The following is a 17860-nucleotide window of genomic DNA, read 5'->3' as shown; positions in this document are numbered from 1 at the left end:
GTTCTCTCAGAAAGTTTTCTTGGTCTTCCAGACCTCAACCTGACCTCCACTGTTCCTGTTAACTGCTATTTCTTAATTACATTACAAACTGAGGAAATGGTTACCTGAAAACACTTTTCTATCTTCTTATAGCCTTCTCCTGCTTTGTGGACATCATTTATTTTAATTTTCAGAGTGCTAGGCAGCTGCTTAGAGGAGCCCATGGCTGCTGATTGTTAGGACAGGTTTTGAGGAGTCAGGATATTTATAATGCTTTGAAATTTGCATCACCTGGACTTTCCTAATGATGACTGTGAACAAGCCATAGTCCTAACAAGCTAATTAAGGTCTGAGACCTTGGTAAAAGTTATCTGAGAGCTTAAATCTCTTGGGGTGCCCAAACTTTTGCATGGTGCTCCTTTCCTTTCTTTCACTCTAAAATTGTACAAAACAAAAATAATGTACTAATCTTGCTTAAAATGTTGATAAGAGTGTTTTATCTTTAACGTTATGACTTTTGGAGATCAGTTCATTTTCTACTGACTTAACTATTCACAGTAACAGAAATTTTGACCAGGGTGCTCAAACCTTTGCATGCCACTATATCTTATTTCACACAATTTCTTATTTTTTAATTGTTTTCTTATTTTTTTCTCAGCAGTGCTGAGAAAAATAAGAGATCAACCATATTTTAGGTTCTAAATTGAGATGTTCTTTTATATTTAGCCTGCTGTACAAAACTTCTCTTGGTAGATATTTTTAATCCAGGTCCAGGAATTGTTCTTGAATTCCTTTATTTATCATTGATTTCATTTCATGATAATAAAACTCTGATAATAATGCATCATGTCATTTGAAATTCCCAATGATTTGGCATCTGACTCTGTGATTCATCTGGATGGTCTGTTGGAGTCCAAAGTACAAGTTAGCACACAGGCAGAACTGGGCCTGAAAAGCGTAGCAAGAGCCAAGGTCCAGACTGTGAGCTGGAGCTGGAGTTGGACCTCCAGAGTTGAGGAACTTGCATAGATTTGCAGCTAACACCAAAGTCTGGGGTACTTGTAGGTTTCCCAATATTTTGTTTGGTGCTTGCTGGTACCTGAATATGAGTTACACCCGTTAGCCCAGAAAGTGTACTGGTCTGACCCCTGTCAAGTCCCCAGGGTTCTGGATTAATGTCGTTTTACTGTAGCTGTTTTATGGTACACTTTATCTCTCATTTTAAAAGCTTTAAAGTTTTTTTTTTACACACAGAGTGTGGTGGGTGCTTGGAACATCCTACTATGGGTGTTGCAGAGGCAGGTACATTAGTGCACCCAAGAAACTCTTAGATAGGCAGGTGGATGATAGAAAAATGGAGAGCGGTGTAGGAGAGGAGGTTAGATTGACTGTACAGTAGGTTAAAAGATCAGCACACGTTGCTGTAATATTGTATGTTCTGTAGGATAATAGGTAGATAGTATGATTCTACGAATATTATTTATGCTGAGGAAACTGTGATTCCACAATACCAAGTCTCTTCTGTAGTTGCTAGCTCAAGGTTTCAGAAGGTAACCACCCAGAGCATCTATTCTCCCATTTTGCTGCCTCAAGATCTCAGTTCTCTCAGCCATGCTGGATATTTCGCCCTCGTTTGGCCATCCTAAGGGTCTCTGTCCTCCCCTTTTACCACAAGTAATAGTACAATAGTATTAATTTTCTTCAATTTCCCCTGGCTTTTCCACAACAGATCTGCAAGAATTTTAAAGTAATCCTGCATTTTAGGTAAGGCCTTAATTATTTATACACTTCTGTGCTCCCACGTTTTCCTGAAAATATTTGAAATTAATAGCTTTTGCCACTTTGCCTGGATGAGAAGCGGAGGACAAAGGAAGCAGTCACATGCTTCCTTTAAAAATGTTTAGCCTCTGAAGTTATGGGAATTAATTATTTATTTGAAAATTATTTCTAAAATTCCAGGACAACACCACATAATAGATCACAACAATGCAGTCTATGTCAATGAGCTCCATGAATTTGACCAAAACAAGATTTAAAGGGTATGGAATTTTCTGGAATGGCAGAATTATTTGCAATGCAACTCAAGTTTTAATACCAAGTCTTTTAGAAGAAATATTGCATTAATTTTCTTATCATTCCCAATATTGTAGAGGCACAAACATTAGAGTTGAATGACATTGATAACATCAATAGTTAAGATAAACTAAAGAGATTAATGAGACTTAAGTTGATTAAATAGGAGTTTTTCTGTAACTGCAACAAACTTTGAATCTTACCCCTGAAACACTAATATGTATACAATAAGACCCTCACAAAAATGTTACAAAAGTTTCTGCCTCTTGCCAAACAAAGAACAACTCATAATTTATTCCTGACTCAATATCACATTCTGAACAGGAGCTAGCAGTAGCAAAGCTTCAATCGGTATGATGCCCTACATTCTTGAAATGAAGTTGACTTTCATGAAAGCTCTGACTCACCTCTCTTCTGCACAGTTCCTTGAGATTTTGGAAGAAAATTCTGGCCCTGATGTTCTCTGGGTTGCAGATGTTCTGTCTTTGAACTATTACCACTGCTGTTCCTACTTGTTCATTCACACAACTTTCAGAGACACATTAGCAATGATGAAACCAGAAATTCTGTTCCATTAATATCACAACCCTACTCAATTGGGAGTCCTGCCAACATTCACTTGGTCAGTATATTAAAAGCCAATGATAAATTCTCAAGAGACCAGTTAAACACAGCCTCTATTTGCCTATTATTAACCTATTGAGATCACCATGAAAGACAGTGATCACCATACTTAAAGGTTTCAGTAAGTACACAACCCATTAAATAATATGTATCTGGCATTTAAAATTCCTTATAATGAGACGAATGATCAGCAAAGCCACAGCTTCAGTATTGCTAAACACACTACACACTGGTGCTTGTGCATTGTCTCCATTCAAAATATACTTTTATGGAGGAGCTATAAAGGGTTAGCACCATAAAGAGGACATTCATGAAATGAGTTCCCAGCAATAGACCCCAGGGCCAATTCAGATTGGCTCCCCTAAGCCAATGAAGAACTAGGTGCAAAATGTGCGGTAAAGAGCTGATGTCCTTTTGGGCATCATTGCACTTGTCTGACATGATAGTCAGATAAAGAACGGTCTGAAAGGAAAATCATGGACTTGGCCATGCTTGTATCAAACACATGACTTTCTTCAACAATTGTATAATCATTAAAATATTATCTCCTACTGCAAAGTTTATTATTCTTAATGCAGAATTTTTAGACTAAAATCTTAGAAATGACAAAAAAAATTAAAAATTAACAAAAGAACTTAGATAAATCTAAAACATTTCTAAATGCTTCAAAAGATATAAAATGTTACTCTATTAGGGATTCATGGAAAATAAGAAAGGCAATGAGAGAGCATGAGGAAAAAACCTGGCAACAAACGTAAAGAGAGGCCAAAATACTCCAGAGGAATGTGAACAGGGAACAGATTGTAAGGAGTGGTGGGGTTGGGATGAGACTGAAAAGGAAATCTAGTCACTGAGAGGGAGCACACGGCTGTGGTACTAAACAAGTACTTTACGTCAGTCTTCAGAAGATGAGTTATATTTCTGGGTGAGCTAAAATTGATGAAGATGAGATACTAGAAAAACTATGTATATCTAAAAGTGGTTAAGTCACTTGATCCAGAGGCATGGAGAATTAGAGGAAATTGCAAAGGTCCTGGTCATAATCCTTCAAACATTGGTGAATTCAGGAATGGCATCTGAAGACTAGAGCATGAGAATTCTTACTTATTTGTTCAATAATGGGTGGCAGGATAAAACCGTGCAGCAGAGAAACAAGTTCTTCAGCCCACTGTGTCTATGCCAGCCATGATGTCCATCTCTACTAATGCCATTTGCCTCTGTTAATTCCATATCCCTCTACAGTATACCCTGCTCATTAAAGCATTGCCAGGATACCTCACAAATGTTGGTACTGTTGCTGCCTCCACCACCTCCTCTGACAGACAGCTTATTGCAGATACCAACTACTCTTTGTGTGAAAACATACCCATTGATTCCCCATGACACCTTCTCCCACTTACACTAATACCATTTAGATTTAAACACTCTTTCCACTGGGACCAGACACTGACAATCTAACCCATCTATGCCTTTCATAATTTTGTACCCCCTTATCATGTCACCTCTCAGCCTCCTTCATTCCAAGGTAGGCAAACCTCTCCTATTAATACAAACAACACACACAAATTGCTGGAGGAACTCAGCAGGCCAGGCAGCATCAATGGAAAAAAGTACGGCCAGCATTTCGGGCCGAGACTCTTTGGCAGGACTATTATTACGAGCCCTCCAATCCATCTAATATTGTGAATCTTTTCTGCAACTACTCTAATCACATCCTTCCTACAATATGGCAATGAAAATTTCATACAGTACCAGCAGTGCAGCCTGACCAGTGTTTTGTACACTGTAAGAAGACTCTAATTCTCAATGTCTTGGATGATATACACCAGTGTTCCACGTGTTTTCCTCACCACCCTGTCCGCGTGTTGTCCCCATTTTACCCAAGGTCTCTCTCTGTTCAACAATCCTCTCCAGAACTCTGCCATTCATTATGTTTGTCCTGCCTTGGTTTAACTTTCCAAAATGCAACATTTCGCACTTGTCCAATTTAAACTTCATCAGCAATTCTTTTGCCCAGTTGATCTATATCCTGTTGTGCACTTCACACTTGTCCAAGTTCCATCAGTTGTTCCCATTCCCAGTTGACCTAGATCTTTTGTAAACCTAGACAACCTTCTTCACTGTACACCACATCACCAGTGTTGGTATCATATGCAAACTTACTAATGCAGCCATTTACATTCTCAATAATTGATGTGACAAACTTCCAAAGACATTTGATAAAGTGAATCCCATCCATCATCGGCAATAGAGTGTCCACAGTGTGTGTCTTTTTTTAAAATTTGGTGTGGTAACTTTACTAAGCATATTATTTGCACTGTTCCCACTACTCAAGTGAGCTTCAATGAGCTTCATCTTGAACTGCTGCAGTCCATGTAAACAAGGTGCTCCAATAATGCTGCTGGAATTTGGGTCAGTGAGAAAAGAAGGAACAGTGCACAGTCAATTCAGAATGGCCTGAAACCTTGGACCATAATTAGGAGTTGTGATATTTCACCAATGCCAGCAGCAGTGTTCCATAGGAAACCAAGTGAAAAATGGCTTGTGATGATATATTCCTGCCAGTGACTGGCAATGGATATTACAACCACATGGAGATAATGAAGCTCAATTTGAAAGTGCTCTTGGATATGATCCCTGCAGTAATAGCATATTCTAAAGAACTTCAAGATGAATAAGTTCCTCAAACCTAAATTTCCTCCAATTCTTTAGAGAAAAAGAGGCACATTGTTTACACAGGGTTTTCTTGAAATGTTGGTGAACTCCTGTAAGTAGAGAAATAACTTTTAACAGTAACCATAAAATGTACTGGGCAATTCTGTATCATGTGAGTAATTATTTTATGAAATAGATGATCATCACTATGAACTGTCACAGGACATAGAACAGTAGAAAGAGACCCTTCAGCCCACAATGTTGTGCTGAGCCAATTAAATTAGTAATCGACTGATGTCACAAAAGGATTGAGAAATTTGAGTAGAATGAAATTAAAGGAACAAGCGTTGTGAAACACACTGTAGCACATGTTCAGTGATTTTTGTTTGGCAGTGACTCTGGGTGATGAAGAGTGCTTTTGTTTGGGTAGGTGCCAAACCCCTAGATCGAATGACTGTAGGTGGTTACAATTTTTGTTTCACGAGTGTGGTTTGAAGCCAGTTGGCCAGGAAGCAATTTGCTGAACTTGTTCATCAGTCAAAAACCTATGAACAGTTGGAAGATTACTCAGGACTATGAAGTGTTACAGTAAGCAATCAATTGCTAGTCTGGTTGGGACCCTCACTACAGATGGGAAGTTTGTGTGATATCGTTTATTTTGATGTGGCTTGTACTTAGCATTTCCCAGTCTTTTGACAACAGTTAGCATCCACCTACCTTACTTTATCCAGAACTAAATTATCTGTCTTCCTCAAATTTGTAATTAACATCAGCAGAGATTATCATATAATTGTACTATATATCAGTGATGCTGATACTTAATGCAAGGGAATATTACTACATATCTTCCAGTGTTCCTCTGCTGACTTACCTATCCATTTGTGACTCTAACCTCATGTCAAATAAAAGTTCAATTCACTTAGTACTCCTCTTTCTGCTAACTATTTTTTTTGTCGAAATGCACCTTGTCATTATGCAGTGACTAGCCTGATAGAGTTGAAGAGATCATTGAATAAATTGCAACCTATATTCTCTTCAGTGTTAAGCCTTCAGATATCACAGTCACCTTATTCACAGTTAAAGTCTTCCACACTGCATTTTAGCTTCTACATAATTGTGACTTACTTTCATTGTAAGTCTTTTTATCAAAAGTTAAAACTAGTTCACACACATTGCCAGATAGTATTGCCAATTAGTGCAAAGTAAAACATGTATTTCAAACCTGTGTAACATTTGGCAATTGAATTGTGATACAGATATCATTCCCTGCCCCAAAAGGGTCTTGATGTCATCATCTCCAATGAGAAGAAATGTTGAGTGGGAGTCAATCCATCCTTCACAAGGAACTGCAGGGAATTACCCAATAGGAGAACACATTCCTACATCACCAACAAAATGGCTTTGGCTGAGACTTCAAAATATTCTGGAAGAAGATGGTGCCAGCGAACAATGCAACCAAGAGAGACATCCTCCAGATGGTTCACAAAACTACTTCTTTCACTTCTTTTACATCTTTTTCTTTCAAATGTGGTTCTGCGACTGTGGGAGCCTGTGATCTACAGTTTTCGGGTGTGTTTTCAGGCTGATTGAGCAACCTGGCACTTTGCTCTCTCTTAGTGAGCTCCATGAGGCATGTGGTCTTGAGGCCAAGAAGACTGGACCTGAGATGTGAGCCCATGATCAACTTCATTTCTCACCAATCTCAGCAATAAATGCATTGAGGACAATTGAAATCATCGTGATGAATTCATAGGGCAGGTGCTTGCTCAGTGCCGTCTACCAACCACTCGTTCCTGCATTCAAATGGTCTCTCTCTCCCTCGATGTCTGGGAGGACGGTACCAGAGTCCAGGGCCTTGTGCAAAGTTTAATTGACGTAGTTTGTAGATTGGACTCTGTAGTTCATGTTATGTTAGGTTATGGTTTCTGGTCGATCCTTTTGTTGCCGTTTTGGGTGACTTAATTTGGATAACAAACACCAAGCTGAACTAAATATGCCTGGATTCTTTTGTTTTTGTGTGTTTTATTCTGTGTTTTTCACTTCTGTTTTTTGTTGCCATTTGCACAGTTTGTTCTTTTTTTGTACGTGGTAGTGTTTGGCGATTTTCCTTGTACTGGTTTTGTTTGTTTAGTGCCTGTCTGTGGAGAAGACAAATCTCAAGGTTGTATACTGACTACATTGATAATAATAGTACTACATTGACAGCCTTTGATACATGAATGGTAAGTATTGGAAAGCAGAGGCATTTTCATTAAGTACAATTGTCAATTCACTTAAAGTTGGTGGTTGATTTTAAATTAAAAAGGGAATAAAAATTGGTTAATCAATTATTGATTATAATTAGTCTACATTAGTGGTTCAATGTGAGAGTAAGTTGCACATTATGAAAGACAAATCTTTCGCAAATATTTATTTATTTATTGGCATACAATGCGGAGTAGGCAATTCCTCCAATTTATTCCTAGCCTAATCATGGGACAATTTACAATGACCAATTACCCTACCAACCAGTACATCTTTGGAATGTAGGAGGGAACTGGAACACCCAGAGGAAACCCACATGGCCACGGGGAGAATATACAGACTTGTTACAGGTAGAAGTTGGAATTGAACCCGGTCGCTGGTACTGGAAAGCATTGTGCTAAACATTACTCTGCCATACCGTGAAAGGCAATGTCACATCATATTTGATTCCAGATTGATATTCAGCAAATTCATTTCCTTCTAAATACAAACAAGATATATTTTCCATAGAAAATAGAAAATAGAAAACTCAGTCCAAAAGACCAGCAGACATTATAGCAGATGAAAATCTGCTCAGAAGTGAAAACATGAAGATTTCACCCAGTAGTAGTGTGAATAATATATGGTACTTAAGCTCATTAAGCAGTGAAACCATAGCAAGTACCATAACTTTCAGATCACTAATAGGGAGAATGTGCAGCCTGATTTGATTCAGCTCAAGGTACGTTCATTACATTGGATCCTTTGATACATATTTTTGTTGTTGCTTTTGGTCCTATGTACGTCTGCAGCACTTAGGTTTTAACTTTTAAATAGTATATGTTTGCAAGGTGGATGGAAGTCAGCTCCTTATGCCTTACTTTAATTTTTGTCTCATTAAGCAACCTTTTAAATCAAACACTTTAAAATAAACAGTTATCTTGATGTTAGGCCCATAGCAGTAGGCCATCTGGACCGTCGAGCCTGCTCCGCCATGTAGTAACATCATGGCTGATCTGGCCATGGACTCATCTCCACCTGCCTGCTTTTCCCCATAACCCTTAATTCCCCTACTAGGCAAAAATCTATCCAACCTTGTTTTAAATATATTTACTGAGATAGCCTCCACTGCTTCATTGGGCAGAGAATTCCACAGACCCACCAATCTCTGAGGAAAAACTGTTCCTCTTCATCTCCATCCTAAATCTAGTCCCCCGAATCTTGAGGCTATGTCCCCTCATTCTAGTCTCATCTGTCAGTGGAAATAATTTTCCTGTAACTAGTAGTGTGCCTCAGGAATCTGTGCTGGAACCATTGTTGTTTGTTGTCTATATCAATGATCTAGATGATAATGTGGTAAATTGGATCAGCAAGTTTGCTGATGACACTAAGATTGGAGGTGTTGTGGACAGCGAGGAAGGCTTTCAAAGCTTGCAGAGGGATCTGGACCAACTGGAAAAATGGGCCAGAAAATGGCAGATGGAATTTAATACAGACAAGTGTGAGGTGTTGCATTTTGAAAGGACAAATCAAGGTAGGACATACACAGTAAATGGTAGGGCACTGAGGAGTGCAGAGGAACAAAGGGATCTGGGATATCAGATACATAATTCCCTGAAAGAGGCATCACAAGTCGACAGGGTTGTAAGGAAGGCTTTTGGCAGCCTGGCATTCATAAATCAAAGTACAGTATTGAGTATAGGAGTTGGGATGTTAATGTGAGGTTGTATAAGACATTGGTGAGGCCAAATTTGGAGTATTGTGTGCAGTTCTGGTCACCTAACTAAAGGTAGGATATCAGTAAGATTGAAAGATTGCAGAGAAGATTTACTAGGATATTGCCGGGTCTTCAGGAGTTGAGTTACAGGGAAAGATTGAACAGGCTAGGACTTTATTCCTTGGAGTGTAGAAGAGTGAGGGGAGATTTGATAGAGGTTTACAAACTTATGAGGGGTATAGACAGTAAATGCAAGTAAGCTCTTTCCACGTAGATTAGGAGAGATAAATACAAGTGGACTTGGCTTTAGGGTGAAAGGGGAAAGGTTTAGGGGGAACATTAGGGGAACTTCTTCACAGAGAGTGGTGGGAGTGTGGAATGAGCTGCCATCTGATGTGATAAATGTGGGCTTGCTCTTAAGTTTTAAGAATAAATTGGATAGATATATGGATGGAAGGGGTCTGGAGGGTTATGGACTGGGTGCAGGTCAATGGGACTAGTGGAGTAAAGTTTTGGCACAGACTAGAAGAGCTGAATGGCCTGTTTTCTGTGCTGTAGTGTTCTATAATTCTATGGTTCTATTTCAACTGTCCCTTTCATAATTTTATATGTTTCTATAAGATCTCCTCTCATTCTTCTGAGTTCCACCAAATACAGTCCCAGGTGACTCAATCTCTCCTCATAATCTAACCGCCTCATCTCTGGAATCAACCTGGTGAACCTCCTACGAAGGCTCCAAAGCCAATATATCCTTTCTCAAGTAAGGAGACCAGAACTGCACGCAGTACTCCAGGTTAAGCCTCACCAGTACCCTGTACAGCTGCAGCATAACCTCTTTGCTCCTAAATTCAATCCTTCCAGTAATTCCATTTGCCTTCTTGCTGCACCTGCAAACCAACCTTTTGTGATTCATACACAAGCACACCCAAGTCCCTCAGCAATTTTTACCATTTAAATAATAATCTGCTCTTCTATTTTTCCTTCCAAAGCAGATGACCTTGCATTTAACAACATTGTATTTCATCTGCCAGACCCTCGCCCACTCACTTAATCTATCTATATCTCTCTGCAGACTCTCTGTATCTTCTGCACAATTTGCTTTTCCATTCAATTTAGTATCATCAGCAAACTTAGATGAGCTACATTCTGTCCCCTCTTCCAGATCGTTAATGTACATTGTGAACAGTTACTGGCCCAGCACCAACCCCTGTGGCACACTGCTCACCACTGATTGCCAACCAGAGTAACACCCATGTATCTCTACTCTGCTTTCTATTAGTTAAGCAATCCCTTATCCATGCTAATACATCAGCCCCAACTCTGTGCATCATTAGCTTATGTATTAGTCTTTAATACGGCACTTAATCAACTAGAAATCCAAGTAAATAACATTCGTCTATTTCCCTCTATCCACTGCACTCATTATAGCCTCAAGAAACTCCAGAAAGTTGGTCAAACAGGACCTGCCTTTGCTGAATCCATGCTGCACCTGCCTGATGGATCCATTTCTTTCCAGATGCCTCGATCTTTCTTCTTCATTGATAGCTTCAAGCATTTTCCCAACCTCAGATGTTAAACTAACTGGCCTATAGTTACCTGCCTTTTGCCTACATCATTTTTTGAACAGAGAACTTTGGTAAGTCATCACCAAAGCCTCTATTATAACTTCTGCCATTTCTTTCCACGTCCTGGGATGCATTCCATTGGGACCAGGAGACTTATCTATCTTCGGGCCCACAAGTTTGTTCAGCATTACCTCTTTAGTGATAGCTATTGTATCGAGGTCCTCACCTCCCATCACATCCATAACATTTCTCTTTGGATGTTAGACGTGTCCTCCATTGTGAAGACTGACACAAAATAATCATTCAAAACCTCGGCTATTTCCTCATTACCCAATATCAATTCCCCCTTCTTGTCCTCCAAGGGACCTATGTTCACTTTTGCCACTTTATATAATTATAAAATTTTTTACTATCTATTTTCTTATTTTACACTAGTGTATTTTCATAATCTATCTTCCCTTTTTTTATTGCTCACTTAGTGGTTCTTTGTTGCTTTTTAAAGTTTTTCCAAACTTCCAGTTTCCCACTGCTCTTGGTGACTTTGAATGCACGAGTTTGATGCCTTCTTTTACTTCCTCAGTTATCCAAAGGCTGGCTCTCCCCACCCTTACTGTCTTTGCTTTTAACTGGCATATTCTTCTGTTGAGCACCGTGAAAAATCTATTTGAAAGTCTTCCACTGTTCCCCAAATGTCCCACCATCTAGCCTGTGTTCCCAGTCTACACTAGCTAAATCCCCTCTCATCCCATTGTAGTGGTTTTCAGTCAAACTATTGCACCCTCCATTTGTATGAGAAACTCAATCATACTGTGATCATCGTTTCCAAGAGAATCCCTAACTACAAATCATTAATTTTACTTGTCTCATTGCACAGAACCAGATCTAAGATAACACATTCCCTCGTAGGTTCAGTAACATGCTGTTCAAGAAAGCCATCATGGATGCATTCTATGCAGTCCTCCTCAAGGGCCTTGACCAACTTGATTCACCCCATGCCACCTCCAAAGGGATCCCACTACCAAGCACATCTTTCCCTCTTTCTGCTTTCCGCAGGGATCGCTCCCTACACATCTCCCTTGTCCATTCATCCCCCCCCCCCATCCTTTCCCACCAATCTCCCTCCTGGCACTTACCCTTGTAAGCCGAACAAGTGCTACACCTGCCCTTACACTTCCTCCCTCGCCACCATTCAAGACCCCAGACAGTCCTTCCAGGTGAGGCAACACTTCACCTGTGAGTCGGCTGGTGTATACTGCGTCGGGTGCTCCCGGTGTGGCCTTTTATATATTGGTGAGACCCGACTCAGTCTGGGAGACCGTTTCGCTGAACACCTACGCTCTGTCCACCAGAGAAAGCAGGATCTCCCAGTGTCCACACATTTTAATTCCACGTCCCATTCCCATTCTGATATGTCTATCCATGGCCTCCTCTACTGTAAAGATGAAGCCACACTCAGGTTGGAGGAACAACACCTTATATTCCATCTGGGTAGCCTCCAACCTGATGGCATGAATATTGACTTCTCTAACTTCCGTTAATGCCCCTCCTCCCTTTACTCCATCCCTGATTTATTTATTTTCCCACTCCCCTTTTTGTTCTCTCTGCCCTTCATTCTGCCTGTTCTCCATCTCCCTCTGGTGCTCCCCTCCCCCTTTCTTTCTCCCGAGACCTCCTGTCCCATGATCCTTTCCCTTCTCCAGCTCTGTATCCCTTTTGCCAATCACCTTTCCAGCTCTTAGCTTCACCATACCCCCTCCGGTCTTCTCCTATCATTTCGCATTTCCCCCTCCCCCTCCTACTTTCAAATCTCATACTATCTTTCCTTTCAGTTAGTCCTGACAAAGGATCTCGGCCCAAAACGTTGACAGTACTTCTTCCTATAGATGCTGCCTGGCCTGCTGCGTTCCACCAGCATTTTGTGTGTGTTGTTTAATTCACCTCATCTTTGTGCAAGTTAAAGTCCCCCATGATAACTGCTGCTCCATTCTTACATGCCTCAGACATTTCTCTGTTTATTACCTGTGCCACTGTAACGTTATTATCCAGTGGCTGATAGACAACTCCCACCAGTGATTTTTTTCCCTTTACTGTTCCTAATCTCTACCCAGATGGATTCAACATTCTGCTCCTTAGATCTTATATTATCTCTCACTATTGCCCTGATTTCATCCTATCTCACCTCCCTTACCCTTCTGCCTGTCCTCCGTATTACCTGATATTCTTAGGTATTTAATTCCCAATCCCCTCCACCCTGCCACCACGTTTCGATAACGGTGACTAAATCATGCCACTTAGTACTGATTTGTGCCACAAGTTCACAGATCTTGTTTTCAATACTACAGGCATTCAAATAAAGTGCCCTTACATTCATTGTGCTTTTAAAATCTTGTAATCTTTTACTCTTTTGCACTTGACTTTTCTTTACTCCACTCTTACTAATCTCTTTTTTTATCTTTTGATTTTTCTATATCTTTATCTGTACATTTCTCTATTACTTTATTCATACTTCTCCAATCTGTTGAACCCACCCCTCTACTATTTAGTTTAAAGCCTTATGCCAATTTGCATGTGGCTCAGGTGGTGATCCAGAGACTACCTTCTTTTTTGTTCTGCTTTTTAACTTAGACTCTAGCTGCTTAAATTCCCTCAGCAGAACCTCTTTCTTAGTTCTACTTATGTCATTGGTACCCACATGGACCACAACTGGACCTTTCCCCACCCTCTGCAAATTATTTTGCAGATGAGATAAAATGTCCCAAATCCAGGCACCAGGCAGGCATCACAGCCTTCGGGATGCTCTGTCTGTTCCCCTGACTATACTATTCCCAATTACCACTACATCTCTTTTCTCTCCCCCTGAACCACAGTGCCACAGTTAAGTTGCTCATCCTTCCTACAGCCCCCACTCTCATCCACACAGGGAGCAGGAATCTCAGACGTGTTGGACAAGCTCAAGGCTGAGGCTCCTCCAGCACTGTCTCTCAGATCCCACTACCCACCTCATTCACAGTCACACCCTCTTGTCCCTGACCACAGACCGAATTTGAGGCAGCTAATCTAATGGGTGTGACTACCTCCTGAAACAGAGAATGCAGGTAACTCTCCCCCTCCCTGATGGTGTTTGAAGCTCAGATTTCAGGTCATCAACTTTGAGCCCAAGTTCCTCGAACAGCCAACACTTGCTGCAGATGTGGTCACCACGAACCACAATGGAGTCCACTAGCTCCCACAGCATGCAGCTACCATACATCACCCAATCCTGCATCATCCCTACTTTATTTAATCAGCTGTAATTTGGTGACTTTTTATTCAACCTCTACAAAAGTCTTACCTGCTACTTACCTGTGCCTTCCTGCTGAAGCATCTTGAGACAAAGCCTCAAGGCCCCACTCCTTCACTGGTCCACTCACACAATGGCCACTCTGCTTTAACCCTGCTTTACTTTTGTTTGCTCCTGCTAATGAATCGCAAATCGATTGGTCTGCTGAGCCCTGTGAAACACTCCTTTTTTAAACTCTTCTCCCTGACCTGTGTGAAGCCCTTTCCCTCTTAGCATTGATTGGTCCTCCACTTACAATTCAGACTTTGTAGTTCATTTGTATATAGTTTGTTTGATGATGTTGTGCAACCACTCCCACAACTCACTAGTTCTCTTTTTGTTTTTGACTTTGTAAGTTATCGTGCTATGGGAAGAAAATTATTAACCATAAGACCATATGATCAGCATTAGCTCATTTGGTTCATTGAGTCCGCTCTACCATTTCATCATAGCTGATCCATTTTCCCTCTCTGCCCCAATCTCTTGCCTTCTCCCCATATCGTCATTGCCCTGACTAATCAAGAATATATCAACCTCTGCCTTAAATATATCCAATGACTTGGTCTCCACAATCACATGTGGCAATGAATTCCACAGATTCATGACTCTCTAGCCAAAGAAATTCCTCTTCATCTCCATTCTAAATAGACATTCCCCCTATTCTGAGGCTGTATCCTCTGGTCTTGGACTCCCCCGTCATAGAAAACAACCTCTCCACATCCAATCACAAACAAGAGAAAATCTGCAGATGCTGGAAATCCGACCAACACACACAAAATGCTGGGGGAGCTCAGCAGGTCTGGGAGCATCTATGAAAAAGAGTACAGTTGTCATTTCATGCCAAAACCCTCCAGCAGGAAGGGTTTCCACATTATCTCTATCCAGGCATTTCAACATTCGAAAGGTTACAATGAGGTCCCTCCTCATTCTTCTGAATTGCAGTAAGTACAGGCCCAGAACCATCAAACACTCCTCATATGATAAGCTTTTCAATCCTAGAATCATTTTCATGAACTTCCTTCCAATCCTCTCCAGTATCAACACATTATTTCTTAGATAAGATGCCTGAAACTGCTGACAATACTCTGAGTGACGTCTCACCAGTGTCTTGTAAAGCCTCAACATTACATCCTTGTTTTACATTCTAGTCCTCTCGAAATGAATGCTAACATCGCATTTGCTTTCCTCACTACTGACTCAACCTGCAAATTTAAAGTACACGGTATTGGGGGTATGGTATTGATGTGGATATAGAATTGGTTGGCAGACAGGAAGCAAAGAGTGGGAGTAAACAGGACCTTTTCAGAATGGCAGGCAGTGACTAGTGGGGTACCGCAAGGCTCAGTGCTGGGACCCCAGTTGTTTACAATATATATTAATGATTTAGACAAGAGAATTAAATGCAGCATCTCCAAGTTTGCGGATGACACGAAGCTGGGCGGCAGTGTTAGCTGCGAGGAGGATGCTAAGAGGATGCAGGGTGACTTGGATAGGTTAGGTGAGTGGGCAAATTCATGGCAGATGCAATTTAATGTGGATAAATGTGAGGTTATCCACTTTGGTGGCAAGAACAGGAAAAGAGATTATTATCTGAATGGTGGCTGATTAGGAAAAGGGGAGGTGCAACGAGACCTGGGTGTCATTGTACACCAGTCATTGAAAGTGGATATGCAGGTACAGCAGGCAATGAAAAAGACGAATGGTATGTTGGCATTCATAGCAAAAGGATTCGAGTACAGGAGCAGGGAGTTTCTACTGCAGTTGTACAAGGCCTTGGCGAGACCGCACCTAGAGTATTGTGTGCAGTTTTGGTCCCCTAATCTGAGGAAAGACATTCTTGCCATAGAGGGAGTACAAAGAAGGTTCACCAGATTGATTCCTGGGATGGCAGGATTTTCATATGAAGAAAGACTGGATCGACTAGGCTTATACTCGCTGGAATTTAGAAGATTGAGGGGGGATCTTATTGAAACGTATAAAATTCTAAAGGGATTGGACAGGCTAGATGCAGGAAGATTGTTTCCGATGTTGGGGAAGTCCAGAATGAGGGGTCACAGTTTAAGAATAAAGGGGAAGCCTTTTAGGACCGAGATGAGGAAAAACTTCTTCACACAGAGAGTGGTGGGTCTGTGGAATTCTCTGCCACAGGAAACAGTTGAGGCCAGTTCATTGGCTATATTTAAGAGGGAGTTAGATATGGCCCTTGTGGCTAAAGGGATCAGGGGTATGGAGAGAAAGCAGGTACAGTGTTCGAAGTTGGATGATCAGCCATGATCATACTGAATGGCGGTGCAGGCTCGAAGGGCCAAATGGCTACTCCTGCACCTATTTTCTATGTTTCTATGTTTCTAGAATAAAGTTCAGGGTATCCTGCACTAGGACTCCCAAGTCCCTTTGTACCTCAGAGTTTTTTTAATTTTCTCTACATTTAGAAAATAGTGTACTCTTTTATTTCTTTTACCAAAATGCATGACTATACACTTCCCAACACTGTATTCCATTTGCCACTTCTTTGCCCATTTTCCTAATCTGTAGCTTTACTGTTTCCTGAAAACTACCTTACTTCACCTCCTCCTACCTTCATACTGACTGCAAACTTGGCCACAAAGCCATAATCTCCACCATCAAAACTTTAAAAGAATTGATCCCAACACAGACCCCTGTGGAACACACACGTCACTGGCAGCCAACCAGAAAAGGGTCCCTTTATTCCCACTTTTTACCTCCTGCCAATCAGCCAGTGCTCTATCACTCGTATCTTTCCTATTATACCATGGGTTCTTAACTCATTAAGCAACCTTATGTGTGGCACCTTGTCAAAGGCCTTCTGAAAATTCAAGTGCACAACACTCACCAATTCTCCTTTGTCTATCCTGCTTGTTACTTCTTCAAAGAATTCCAACAGATTTGTAAGGCAAAATTTTCCTTTAAGGAAGTGATGCTGACTACAGCCTGTTTTATCATGTGCCTCCAAGTATCCTGAAACCTCACCCTTATCAGCTCCAACATCCTCCCAATGACAGACGTCAAACTAACTGGCCTATAATTTTCTTTCTTCTTCCTCTCTCCCTTCTTGAAGAGTGGAATGACATTTGTAGTTTTCCAGTCTTCCAGAATCAGAATCAGAATCAGGTTTATTATCACCGGCATGTGATGTGAAATTTGTTAATTTAGTAGCAGCTGTTCGATGTAATACATAATCTAGCAGAGGGGGAAAATAAATAATAATAATAATAAAAAATAAATTTAAAATTTTTAAAAAATAAATAAATAACTAAATCAATTATGTATATTAAATAGATTTTTTTAAACATGCAAAAACAGAAATACTGTATATTAAAAGTAAGTGAGGTAGTGTCCAAAGATTCAATGTCCATTTAGGAATCGGATGGCAGAGGGGTAGAAGCTGTTCCTGAATCGCTGAGTGTGTGCCTTCAGGCTTCTGTATCTCTTACCTGATGGTAACAGTGAGAAAAGGGCATGTCCTGGATGCTGGAGGTCCTTAATAATGGAAGCTGCCTTTCTGAGAAACCACTCCATGAAGATGTCCTGGGTACTTTGTAGGTTAGTTGGACTTTGTAGGCTCCCAAGTTGGAGCTGACTAGATCTACAACCTCCTGCAGCTTCTTTTGGTCCTGTGAAGTAGCCCCTCCATACCAGACAGTGATGCAGCCTGTCAGAATGCTCTCCACAGAACAACTATAG

Source organism: Hypanus sabinus, chromosome 2 (assembly GCF_030144855.1).
Source record: "Hypanus sabinus isolate sHypSab1 chromosome 2, sHypSab1.hap1, whole genome shotgun sequence".
NCBI lineage: Eukaryota > Metazoa > Chordata > Chondrichthyes > Myliobatiformes > Dasyatidae > Hypanus > Hypanus sabinus.
Note: the sequence above shows the minus strand (reverse complement) of the source record.